General features: G+C 48.3%; 2 protein-coding genes across 5 annotated transcripts in view; both read right to left on the bottom strand.

The window, feature by feature from the left end:
- Positions 1-13,239, bottom strand: part of LOC145399842 (diacylglycerol kinase theta) — a 95,719-nt gene that overhangs the window by 46,625 nt on the left and 35,855 nt on the right. The window lies entirely within an intron of this gene.
- The window catches only part of LOC145399843 (transketolase), a 95,438-nt gene continuing 87,252 nt past the window's right edge, over positions 5,054-13,239 (bottom strand). The window contains exon 11 of the transcript XR_013897343.1: positions 5,054-5,065. The gene's annotated coding sequence lies outside the window, so the exon portion shown is untranslated. The remainder of the gene's footprint in view (positions 5,066-13,239) is intronic.

The following is a 13,239-nucleotide window of genomic DNA, read 5'->3' as shown; positions in this document are numbered from 1 at the left end:
AATAAGTTTACTCCTTGACTGACCCTCAACCGTCACACCAAGTTTGGTTTAAGTCGGATCAAAAATGCCTGAGGTGTATTGCTGGCAGTCAAATACACTTGTACAGCTTTGACACTTGCTCTGACCTTTGATTGAGTGTTCTCAAAACTGAATCAGTCCATTCTTTCCTTAAGCTCATCCCTTCCACCAAGTTTGGCTGAATTAAGTAAAACTGCTCCAGCTGACTTTGCTAAGACAACGTTTGGCCAAGCCCCGCGACCTTCAACGTTGACCTATTACTCTTAAATAATAGGTTTCCTCATGGCCTATCCAGCAGCCCTTCCACCAGTTTGGTTATAATCTGATACAAAACTGCCCGACTTGTTTTATCAACACACACACACACACACACACACACACACACACACACACACACACACACACACACACGTCGCTCAAAGTATAACACCTGGTCTCGCTTCGCGGGCGAGGGTATCATACAGGGAGAGAGAGAGAGAGAGAGAGAGAGAGAGAGAGAGAGAGAGAGAGAGAGAGAGAGTAGAAATTTGGAATAGTCACTTCGGGGGGAGGTGTTAGTGGTTTCAGAGGGGGTGGAAGTCTGTTGAGAAAGGGAGTGATATTTTAGGCAGGGGAAGGGACGGTTTAGGCCACTAGTATTTTAGGGATGGACGAGATATTTTAGGGATGCACGAGGAAGACGCTCAGGGAAGAAGGAATGTTTCAGGGAGATGTTATTTTAGGAGGAGACCACATTTCTATCGCTACCACCACCACTACCATCACCACTACCACCATTGCCATCACCACTACCACCCCCATATCTGCCACTAACCCCATCACTACTACCACCACCATCTCTACCACTGACACCATCACCAACATAACCACTACCTACCATATCTTCACTGACACCATCACCAACTTCGCCAGCATCACCACTACCACCATTTCTACCAATATCTCCACCACTTTCACCACCACCACCATTGCTCCTACTGCCATAACTACCACCACCCTCATCACAACTTCTACTATCAGCTTATCTACCAGTATCACCATCACTGCAACTACCACCATCACTACCATTTCTCAACCACACAGTCACTACTATTATCGTCCTTACCACCACCACATCACCTTCTTCCAAGTCTAGTTATATTATTATTAAGTTACCAGTTCAGTGGTTTGCTATATTCACAAAAAGTACTCTCTCTCTCTCTCTCTCTCTCTCTCTCTCCAAGTAAATCAGTCATCACTAGCCAGACTAAGGCTCACCACATGCAAGAGTGTGTGAATGACGAATCAATGTTCAAATTACTGAATCCTTTCCAAATCCTTTCCTCCCTCCCGTACTACACCCCCACTTACTCCCCTCTACCCCAGCACCCCCCATTTAACGCCCTCGGCACTACACTCCCCTCCCGAGTCCTCCCCTCCCCAACACTTTCTCCTTCATCCCAAACCTCCCCTCTCTTCCCCTTCGGTACTGCACCCCAACATGAGTTCACCCCTCCCCAAGAACATTCCATCCTCCCACCTACTCCCTTCCACTCCCTACTCCCCTTCCCTCCTTCCACCCTCCTCCCCTCCTCCCCACCCCAATACTGAGCCCCCACAAGAGTCCGCCCCTCCCCCAGACACCCCCTTCCTCCCTCAATTCTCTGCCTCCCCTCCTCCATTCTACCTCCTCCTCGTTCCTACTCTCCTCCTCCTCCCCAGACTTCCTCCCCCTCCGTCCCAGTACTGCACCCTCACATGAGCTAGTCCCTCTTTCAGAAACTCTCTCCTCCCCCTTCTCTCACCAGCTCCCTATGCCTATCCTCCCCCTACCCCCTGCATTCCTCCTAAACCCCCAGCCCCGTCACTGCCCCTGTGGTACTGCCCCCCTCCCCCTGTCATGCCGCCAGTCAGCAGTGTTCCTCGTAACAGATAGCATCTTTACTGCCAGGGAACCAATCAGGCAGGGGAGGGGGCTGGCCTCCACCACTGAATTTGCTCGTTAATAGAATGGCAATCACCCTGAATACATACGTAACTTAAGGTATCGCAGTTGTAAATTAAAGAAAAGGCAACCAGGATCTTCAAAAGAGATAGTCGTTGGTTCGCAGAATCTTTCCTTTATTACTATTAAATTTGAGTGACTATGTTAATAGCTCTTAAGTCCAAGAACTGCAGTTTCCTAACAATTTCCAAACTCTTCCATGAAAGACGCCAAATAACTAGATCACTGTATTAGAGTCCTGACTTACAGAATGGGTGCATCAGCCAATGCCAAATGAATAAAGATGATTCAGTCATTACACGACCAATTAGCAAGTTCATCAATTGGGTTGGGTACGATTGCGACCATCCAAGTTCTACTATGTCAACAGCTTTCTGTTGACTTTTTTTTTTTTTTTTTTTGCTGTTTTCGATATTCTAAGAACAAGAAAAAATAATATTCAAACACAAACGGGACATACAGCCATAATGCAAACCCAAACTAGGCAAGCCTCTCTCATTTCCAACGTATCAACTTCCTTCTTTTATGCTCTAAGTGGAGAGAGCTCTCTTGAGTCCACCGCCACAGAATTTTTACGTGCAGTCGGCGACAATAGTCCTGTCAGGTCTCTTGCTTCTTTCTGAATAGCCTTTGAAAATCATCCTCAAAAATCCGCAGCATTGACACTGGGTACTGTTTTGGGCCACAGATCAGTGCCAGCTTTAGCTTCGGATTCTACAAACTAATTTTCAGAGTTAACGGAGAAAAAAGCAGGGGAGGAGCTTCAGATTTTGCTGTCGACAGTACTGCACATTCGGAAACAACAGTTTTGTCGCCTTTCCTGCTTCTCTATGAACTTTGAAAACCAGTCTAGTGATTCTACCGCAACTGACACTAATTATTTTATTTGGACCATACATCAGTTGTGTCACTTGTTTCGGAGTCAAGAGACTAACTTTCAAATCCGCAGACAGCAAAGCAGGAGAGATGACAGGACATTAGCTGGCGATAGTACATGACACCGGCAAATACCACAGGTGTCTGGGTGGTGTCGAGATTCAGCGGTGAGGTAAGTGTGGTGGGGATATCTGGAGTGGTTTAATGTTTGGTCGCGTGGACAAACAGTCAACCAAAACATCCGGTAGGGCCACAGCGATAACACTGCCCACGCACCCACTACGGATGTGTGTGTGTGTGTGTGTGTGTGTGTGTGTGTGTGTGTGTGTGTGTGTGTGTGTGTGTGTGTTTTCACCATTTTATCATATCTTCCTGTCAGAGTTTATCGTGTGGTGGAAGATACAGTCGCCCTAATAAAATTATGTAAACAACTAATGTACTGTCCCTAGACCCGTCCACCACCATGACCCAGCCGATTTCACACTCTCTCATACCTCTCCCGACCAGTGCTGTTCCTTTTTAAAACTGTTGGTAGATGTCCTGCAGTCACTCTGTCCATCCCTTCATACACACACACACACACACACACACACACACACACACACACACAGCTAATACATCAACTCCTCACCTCTTAACCCCAGCCTTTCACCTGCTAACCCCCAACCCAACCTCGTAACCCCCAATTCCCCACCACTTAACCCCCAACCCCCAATCCCTACACCATAACCCCAATCCTCACCTGCTAACGCCTAACCCCGATCATGTAACTTCCACTCCTCCACCATCTAACCCCCGACTATTTTTCTCTATAACAACCTCACCTGCTGACCCTTACCCCCCAGCCCCAACCCCCCAGCCCTCATCCCTCAACCCCCACCCCTCAGCCCCAACCCCTCAGCCCCAACCCCACAGCCTTATCAGCGAATGAGGGGGGTGTGGGTAATCTGGTAGAGGGCGGCTGTGACAGCGTACGTTACGAGGGGGCCACTCCACTGATAACAGCAGGAGTCTCGTGTCCCTAGCGGTCTCCCTCAACATCCAGACTAGTGATCTTGTGGGTTAAGAAGCCTCCCCTAGCACCTCTCCCATACCGATTTATTCGTGTGTCTAGGACGTTGAGATATCCATGCATGTTGCAATCTTTAGGCCGTACTCTTTCGAATACGCCTTATCGTGTTATCTTTTCCTAATCGATTTATTTTTTACACAATAATATTCTCTGGTATGTTACTGCTGTACATTACTTAGATATCAGAAAGATACGGGTACATAAAAGCGGACATTAAGGTGCAATATGAAAACTAAATTGCTTATTAAGAAGTGCTACGAAGTCTCCCATGCCAAAGAGGATATGGGCCAATGTCGACATCAAAAGCAATATAAACAACACAGAATAATCAGCTGTTATGGACGAGTCAAGTATAATTCAAGCTTGTTACCTCCTGACGAGCATTTTCAGCATCGGATTAACTTATCGAACTGGAGAGCTTAAATGTGACCTTCATTAACCCTTTATGGCGGGAAAATAGCGAAAATTGCGAAAATAAACAAAAAAAAAACACGTCAGCAAATGGGACAGACTAAGTTGGTGGGGAGAAAGACCTACGTGTGAACAATGTCATGAGGCTGAAGGGGTCAAAAGAGATTAAAGTAACGTAAAAGAGAATACTGAGGTTTAAAATGCAGAATGAATAACAAAGGAAGATCCGTTATATACCTACTGAGCTGACGAAAATACTGTCTGACACCGCCAACTTCCCCGCACCCTTATTACCCGCGGCAAATAGACACCTTTCGTTTGTCACACCTCTCTTGTCGCTTACCACCTGTGTGTTTTCGTGAGAGAGAGAGAGAGAGAGAGAGAGAGAGAGAGAGAGAGAGAGAGAGAGGGAGAGAGAATATGCCCTACGACACAAAAATACGATAACAATAAAACAAGAAACACTGACAATACAATACCTATGTTTATTTTGTGTCCATGACGTTCAGCTCAGTGTTCTCAGTATCGAATTACTACATCCTTGCCTGACCCTCGACACTTCCACCAAGTTTTGCCAAGTTCAGAGAAACACTGAGTTGCCTTTGTCCAGTGACCTTGACCTTTGACCTGTTGTTCTCAAAATCAGATCTCCATCTTTCCCAGATCGAAAAAAAAAAATGAGTAATACCGTCAACCATTTAACTCTGGCCTAAGACCCTGACTTACGTACTTCCTCAAAATCGAATTCCTGTTCTTGCCTTGCCCACATCTCTTCCACCAAGTTTGGTTTAAATCGTATTAAAGCCGTTGAAGTTAACCTTGTCATGTCACCCTCACCTCAGAACTACTGTCCCCTAAAACAACAGGTCAACCTCTACGAAGACCCTCAACTTTTTTACAGCTTCGTCTATCTCGGATCATAACTACTAGAGTAACGTCGTTCACACACACACACACACACACACACACACACACACACACACACACACACACACACACACACACACACACACACACACCAAAGCGACAAATAAAACAAACCCAGTCATCTTGTTCTCCCACGATTTATTTTTGCAGCCATCGCTTTACCTGATGTGAGTACCTGGCCCCTGTGTGTGTGTGTGTGTGTGTGTGTGTGTGTGTGTGTGTGTGTGTGTGTGTGTGTGTGTGTGTGTGTGTGTGTGTGTGTGTGTGTGTGTGTGTGTGTGCCATGTGCGTCCGTGGGTTTGTGTGCAGATGTGGAGTAAGTATGTAGCCTTTGTACTTAGTTTATTTTATGAGAGAGAGGGCAGTGGTAGAGGCTGGGGAAAGTATGGACTGAGAGAGGCTGGGAGAGGCTGGGAAGAGGAGGGAGTGAGTGGGACAGTGGGAGAGGCTGGGGAGAGTGGGGAGTGAGTGGGATCAGTGGGGGAGGCTGGGGAGGGTAGGGAGTGAGTGGGATCATTGTGGGAGGCTGGGGAGGAGAGGGAGTGAGTGGGATCAGTGTGGGAGGCTGGGAAGAGTAGGGAGAGAGTGGGAGAGGCTGGGAAGAGTAGGGAGTGAGTGGGAGAGGCTGGGGAGAGTAGGGAGTGAGTGGGATCAGTGGGGGAGGCTGGGGTGAGTAGGGAGTGGGTAGGAGGAGAGGGTAAGGGGTAGTAAGTGGGAAAGAAAGGAGGGGTATGGAATTAGGGAAGAGGGAATGGGGCAAGAAGGGGAGACAAAGAGAAATGGGGAGAGGGGAGTGGGGGAAGGAGGGTGGGGTATATGACAAAAGGAGAACTGAGACGAGGAGAGAATGGGAGATGGGGGGAGGGGGAGGGAAGAGGGAGGGGAGACTATGAAAATGGGAGGGAGTTGGGGGAGAGAAGGGGCAATGTTAGGGAGAAAACTGTGGCAGGAAATACACGTCTGGGGAATACATGAAGGACGTGATGGGGAGACTGAGGCAGATAAGGTGTGAGACGGAACATGGAGAGAGAGAGAGAGAGAGAGAGAGGGGGGGGAGGGGGAGCCGACACTCACCCCAAATATTTACGAATAGGTCAAGGGGATAGGGAAGCAAAGATATCACCCCCTTCCCCTCTCCTTCTCACCCCCCTCCCCTCTCCCCTCTCCCACTCTTCCCCCTCACCCCTCTCCTCCTTCGCCTTCTCTCCCCCTCTCCCTCTCACCCGTTCCTTCTCTTCCTCCTGTGTCCCATCTCTCCCTACCTTTCCCTTCCTCCCTTCCACTCCCCTCCCCCCTGCTTCTCTTCCACCTCCCTCCTCCCTTCTTTTCTCCCTATTCTCGTAAACCCTCCCTTCTCTCTCTCACTTCTCTCCTCCTCTACTTTCCCTCCCTTCTTTTCCCGCCTCTCCTCCCTATTTTTCAAGTTTTTTTTGTCATTTATTTATTTCATCTTCCTTCCTGCTCCATTGGGCCACCTCTCTCTCTCTCTCTCTCTCTCTCTCTCTCTCTCTCTCTCTCTCTCTCTCTCATATCCTAGTCGCTTTATCTACCATCTCCCGCCTACCACTCCCTCTCAACCTCCTCTTCTTACCTCTTCTACCTCTCCACTTTCTCCTCCTCTCCTCTCTCCACTTTCTTCTCCCACCCACCCTCCACCTCCACCTCCCTCTCCTCTTCAATACCTCCTTCCCCCTTTTCCCCTCTTGACTTCTTCCTCCCATCCTCTTCTTCTTCACCACCTCCCTCCTCCCTTTCTCCTCTCCTCCTCCTCTTCACCACCACCTTCCTCCCTTTCTTCTCTCCACCTCCTCCTCTTCCTCTTCACCATCTCCTTCCTCCCTTTCTCTCCTCCACCTCCTCTTCCTCTTCTCTATCCCCTTCCTCCCTTTCTCCTCCCCACCTCTTCCTGTTCACCACCTCCTTCCTTCCTTTCCCCTCTTCAACCTTCTCCTCCTTCCTCTCCCTCCTTCCACCATCTCTTCATCGTCCCCCTCTTCCTCTTCTTTTTCCCACTCTCCATCTCCTCATTTTCTTCCTTCTCTCCACCCCTCTTTTTCTTTCTCTCCACCGCCTCCTCCTCCTCTTCTTTCCTGGTGGCAATATGAGTGAAGGCAAGAGTACATACAAACAATTTTTCATTAACCTACTGCTATTCCTTTGATGTTATACTCTGGCAATTATTTGGGTCTGTAACAAAATTGATTCCTTAGTTGGCGTTTGAGAGATGGTACTGGAGGACTATACTATAAGCTCCTCCCTCCCCCTCATCACTCTTGTATTACCCAAAAGATGTAACCAACAGACGAGAACTCGGTATTCCACGTTTTTCCCCAAGCGAGTTATATTCGTACATCACACAGGCAATATTATACGTAACTTCAGTTTTGGAGACGCTCAGCACGAGTTTTAGCGATATCACACATCCTAAAATCACTGAAAGCAAGTACGGTTTTTATATCTAATTCATGATACCACCAGACGACTATCTTCACCTGAGGACACACTTCTCTTGGTGAAAGTGTTAAGGCAATCTCTACCGCAGCCCCACCAGTTTGCAAAGTGTATCCTAAGCTGAATTACATCGCCCGTGGGTAGCATGAACTGAGTGGTTAGGCCCCGTGATCACTAACCCACCTAAGTACCACAGATCCTGCCTAACGCTATTAAAATTGGTGGCAGCAATAATGAAGTGAATAAAAGCCATTGCACAAAAAAATATATTCTTTTAAGACTGAAAACAGTCTGCTGGTAGTAGAAACAAAATATGAAAAATACAATATTGTACAAATCTTCTCATAGCCATGACAACATTAGTATTACATTACGGCTCTACTCTATTTACTTTAACTTAGTCTAGAATATGCTCTCTTTCTCCATCCCGATTGCTGAGTTGTGAGGGTAGCGAGAAGAAAAAAAAAATAAAACACGTCTCCAGACAGGAGGAGTTAATCACATCATACCAAGTAGATTTTGTCCCTAACTATAAATGGCAGTAGCGCGGCCCAGTAGTGAAGTGGTTAATGCTGACTATATCAACCCCTCCAGTGTCGTTAAGCTGAACCAAGCGTGTGAAGGCAGCAGTAATCCCACAAAAACAACGCCGTGGGAGTCAACGTAACATGATGGAACGTAGGCCAGTGATGTGACAACCAGGCATTTTTTAGTGCTAACCTAACACTGATCCCTGACCACTTTCAGCTCACTTCATTGTCAGACAGGGCGGTTAATGTGACTAGTAACCAAGGAGACGCATTCCTCATAACAAAGGTTCATCGAATCCCATGCAACCACCACTTGTTCGTCATGTTGTGCCACTCCCCCAGTCCCGTCAGGTGAAAACAAACCGCTTGTACATGCCAGCAGTCAGGTCTATGTCCTTACTTTTCTGAGTATGCTGATTGCCTGGATTTTAACTCTCTCTCTCTCTCTCTCTCTCTCTCTCTCTCTCTGTCTCTCTCTGTCTCTCTCTCCCCCTAGCAAGCTATTTCTGCGTCTCTCTCACCATCAACCTATCTGCATATATACCTAACCATCAATTCATTCTCGATCTATCTATCTGCCTTTGAGTAAGCGTTTCACTGATGCCTCACAGAAGGAGTGGGAGGATAAAACCGTACGCAGCAGCAAGGATTAAAGAAAGACCTATGAGAAATTAACACAGGAGAGATGGCTGGTATGGAGATGGGTGTGAATGGAATGACTGAGAGGGTTAACGGCTGTAAGTGGAAAGTGAGTGAAAAGATATGGCGAGAGAGAGAGAGAGAGAGAGAGAGATGAAAGGCCAGGGGAAAAGGAGAGCGACGGGTGAAAAGGGAAGAATGAAAAAGAATGAAATGAGAAAGGGGTACATAAATAAACAGGAGAGAGAGAGAGAGAGAGAGAGAGAGAGAGAGAGAGAGAGAAGAGGGAGGAGGAGGAGGAGGAGGGGAGGGCATGAGAAAATCAATAGCGAACTTGGTCTCCAATCCGACAGTTCCACGGGCGAAATACGTCTCTCCTCTCTTCTCCTCTTCCTCCACCTCCTCTCTCTCTCTCTCTCTCTCTCTCTCTCTCTGGTGGCTAGGCAGTATGGCAGCACAAAGGCAGCCAGGGGTTCGAGACGAGGGCCCACTAGCTCACCTGTGTTTCGTAGGCCGGGTGCATGCCTGGCTGCCTGGCCTTGGGGTAGGATGGTGCTGTGCTGGTGTAGTGTGGTGTGGTGTGGTGTGGAGTGGTGTGGTGTAGTGTGGTGCAGTGTAGTGTGGTGCAGTGTAGTGTGGTGCAGTGTAGTGTGGTGCAGTGTAGTGTGGTGCAGTGTGGTGTGGTGTGGTGTGGTGCAGTGTAGTGTGGTGTGGTGTGGTGTGGTGTGGTGTGGTGTGGTGTGATGTGGTAAGTGTGCTGGTGATTTGTGGCTGTGGTGATGGTGGTGTGTGGTGCTGGTATTGTGGTGTGGTTGGATTCTGGCAGACGTGGTGGTGTGGTGTGGGGGTAGAGGTGGTGTGGTGTGTTGGTAAGGCTGTGGTGATGGTGTGGACTGGTGTAGTGGTGTTGTGACTGATGTGACGTGGTGGCGATGTGGAATGATGTCCTGGTGATGCTATGGTGTGTGCTGATGGTGTGGTGTGTTGATGGTGAGGCCTCTGTTGTGTCGTGTGGTGGTGGTGTACATTCTGTGGTATGATGAGATGGCTGTGTGGTGGTAATATGGTGAGGTCGATATGTTGTGTGGTGATAAGGTTGTGGTGGGGCTGCTGTGTCGTGGTGAGGCTGTGATGGTGATGTGGTATAATGTGGTGGTGAGGGATGTGTGCTACTGAGGCAATGGTGGTAATATGATGGTGTGACGATCTGGTACTGAGGCTGTGGTGGTGGTGTGGTGGTAATGGGGTGTGGTTGCGTGGCGATGTGGTAGTGAGGTAGTGGTGGTCATGTGGTGGTGTGGTAGTAATGTGGTGTGGTGGTGTGGCGATGTTGTGGTGGTGGTGTAGTGTTGTGATTGTGTGATGTGCTGGAGGAGAGGTGTGTTGTTTAGGTGTTTTGCTGGTGGGTGGATGTGTGCTGTGATGATGAGAATGCAGTGATGTGTTATGGTGATGGAGTTGTAGAATGATGTGTTGGTGTAGAACGGTAGTAATGTGGTATGGTGTGATGTTGTGTGGTAGTGATGTGATGTGGTGGTGGGGTGGTGATGTGTGGTAGTACAGTGTGGCGGTGATGTGGTGTGGCACTGATGGGTGGTGGTGACGTGGTGTGGTGTGTGTGGTGGTGTGATATGGAGTTGAAAGTATTAGTGTGATGAGGTTAGTATGTGGTGTGTTGGTACAGTGTGATGCTGGAGTGAGGCGATGGTGATAAATGGTAACAGTAAAGTGTGATTGTGAAGTGGTGTGGTAGGAATATGGTGATGTATGTATTGGTGATGCAGTGGTGACCGTATGGTGATGACAGGGTGATGTGTTTGTGTCGGTGTGATAGTGGTGTTGGTAATGGTGTGATGGTGTTAGTGTGATGATGAGTATGGTGTTAGTATGACTGTGTGTTGTGATGGTGCACTGGTAATGGTGAGTCGGTGTGTTGGTGATGATGACTGTGTGTGTGTGTGTGTGTGTGTGTGTGTGTGTGTGTGTGTGTGTGTGTGTGTTTATCTGTATTTTTAACGAGACAACAACACATCATAAACGACACAGGCGACCCATCACCCCTTCTATTCTGGCGTCCTTTTGTTTCACTCTTGTTTTGCACTGACGGGGTTAATCAAGGTTTTATCTAACCCTATCATCTAACTTCAAAAACGCCCTCCTAAGCTGGTATCTGAGTATAGCAGTTTGTCAGTAGGGAAAGTAAAGAGGAAAGGACATAGTAGTGCCGAGTGCAGAAAGCGTAACTACACCCAATAAGAAGTGCTCCATAGCCTCACGAATACCAAACTCTCTCTCTCTCTCTCTCTCTCTCTCTCTCTCTCTCACACACACACACACACACACACACACACAGTCGTGGCGAAGGGGCAGCTGTGTGTGTGATTTCCAGAGAGTGGGGGAATTTTAGATGTTTAAGTGGAGTTATCATGGAGGGTACCGGATGCTGTCACCGCTTTCGTTCCCCCCCCCTCTCTCTCTCTCTCATTTTTCTCTCCCTCCCTGCCTCTCCTTTCCTCCCTCTCCCCTTACTTATCTTCATGTCCTTGGTCCCAATTTGCTTTTCTCTCTCTATTCCATTTCATCATTATCATTGCTCTTCATTTTACACACCTTTATTCACTCCCTCCCTTCCTGTCTCTCTCCATCCCTCCCTCTCCCCCTCCCTGCCTCCCGCCGAAGCCTGTGCTCCCTATCCAACCCCTTCCTCCCTTTCACGCCTTTTCTCCGAATCCTATACTCCCTGTCGTTTGCCCCTCCCTCCCTCCCAGTCCTCTCACTCCCTATCTCTAACCTCCCCTCGCTTCCCTCCCTTTCCCTGAATCCGGTTTGGCTCTGCTCTCCCTTTCCAGTCCCATCCCCCCCCTCTCTACTCTCTTTCCTACCCTTCCCCCCATCCCAACCCACATCCCCTGACTCCTCTCCCATTCCCTCCCTCCCTTCCCCCCACTACCACCGTTTCCTCCCATCCCCTCACTGGCACCCCTCCCTCCTGTGTGTGTGTGTGTGTGTGTGTGTGTGTGTGTGTGTGTGTGTGTGTGTGTGTGTGTGTGTGTGTGTGTGTGTGTGTGTGTGTGTGTGTGTGTGTGTGTGTGTGTGTGTGTGTGTGTGTGTGTGTGTGTGTGTGTGTGTGTGTGTGTGTGTGTGTGTGTGTGTGTGTGTGTGTGTGTGTGTGTGTGTGTGTGTGTGTGTGTGTGTGTGTGTGTGTGTGTGTGTGTGTGTGTGTGTGTGTGTGTGTGTGTGTGTGTGTCCCTTCTGCTCTGTCTGTCCTTCCTCACTTCTTCCCTTCATTTTCCAACTTCTTCATCCCATTTCCTCCGGTTTCGCCCATTTCCTACTCTTCTTTTGCCTCCATCTCTTTCTATCCATTTTCTTAGACTATCTCCTCTCATCTTCCCCTTACCCATTCTATACCTCTCCTTTACTGAGTCTCTTCCCTCTTCATTTTCGTAGTCACTGCCAAAATCATGTTCACTGCTTATATTTACTGTGCGTATTGTGACTAATAATTACACACAGTCTGATTGAAAAATTTGTAGGTTATTGATAATTATTTTTAGAAATGTACTGATAAGCAAGAGATAATTCTGCGTGTGGCTGTGAAGGTAACACATATATAACGCTCCACTTTCACTCCGTCAGGCGATTTGTCGTGTGTTGTGGGGCAGGTCAGTCAATGTCATCAGTATCAACGCTGTATCATTTATCCATCCGTTACTCCCATTGCCACAACCACGCCCATACCAGCTGACTGAGCCGTCCTTTACGCGTAAGATATTGCCATGTGATTTTCTAGTTCACAGCTACTTACGGGTCACCCTGTACTGTACTTTGAGTTGTGTACATGTGCACTGGTTCCACTGTGTACTTAGTGTCACTCCCTTCCTTTCTTCACCTCCTTCACTTCCTTATCCTCTCATCCTCTTCTCCTCCTCCTCTATTCCTCCCCTCCCTCCCTGTCTCCTTCCCTCTACTCAAGCCCCTCCACGCCTCTCACCTCCCTCCACAATCCTCTCCCGTCTACTAAGGACTTTTTCTACCTCGTGAAACCCTCTTCCCGACCCAATCTTGGTTCGGGCAGTGTTTGGTAATGCCCCCACCTGACCTCATTCCCTACGGCCACCCGACCCAGTGATGTGGAAAAGATTTAATCCACCCATTCCATTGTAGCTATCTATCTATCTATATACCTAGGCTGCTTCCCCCAAGGAAAGGGAGGTAGCCGAGACAGGACGACACACTCCCCATTTACTCACCCATTCAAACACATTCATTCGCATCTCAGCCCCAAAGGGGAGAACGTTACACGTCATCCTTAGCTCCTTAATCTGTAC

Source organism: Coenobita brevimanus, chromosome 50 (assembly GCF_032717465.1).
Source record: "Coenobita brevimanus isolate Jiangsu-jjx chromosome 50, ASM3271746v2, whole genome shotgun sequence".
Taxonomy (NCBI): Eukaryota; Metazoa; Arthropoda; class Malacostraca; order Decapoda; family Coenobitidae; genus Coenobita; species Coenobita brevimanus.
This window is presented reverse-complemented; position numbering and strand designations above follow the sequence as displayed.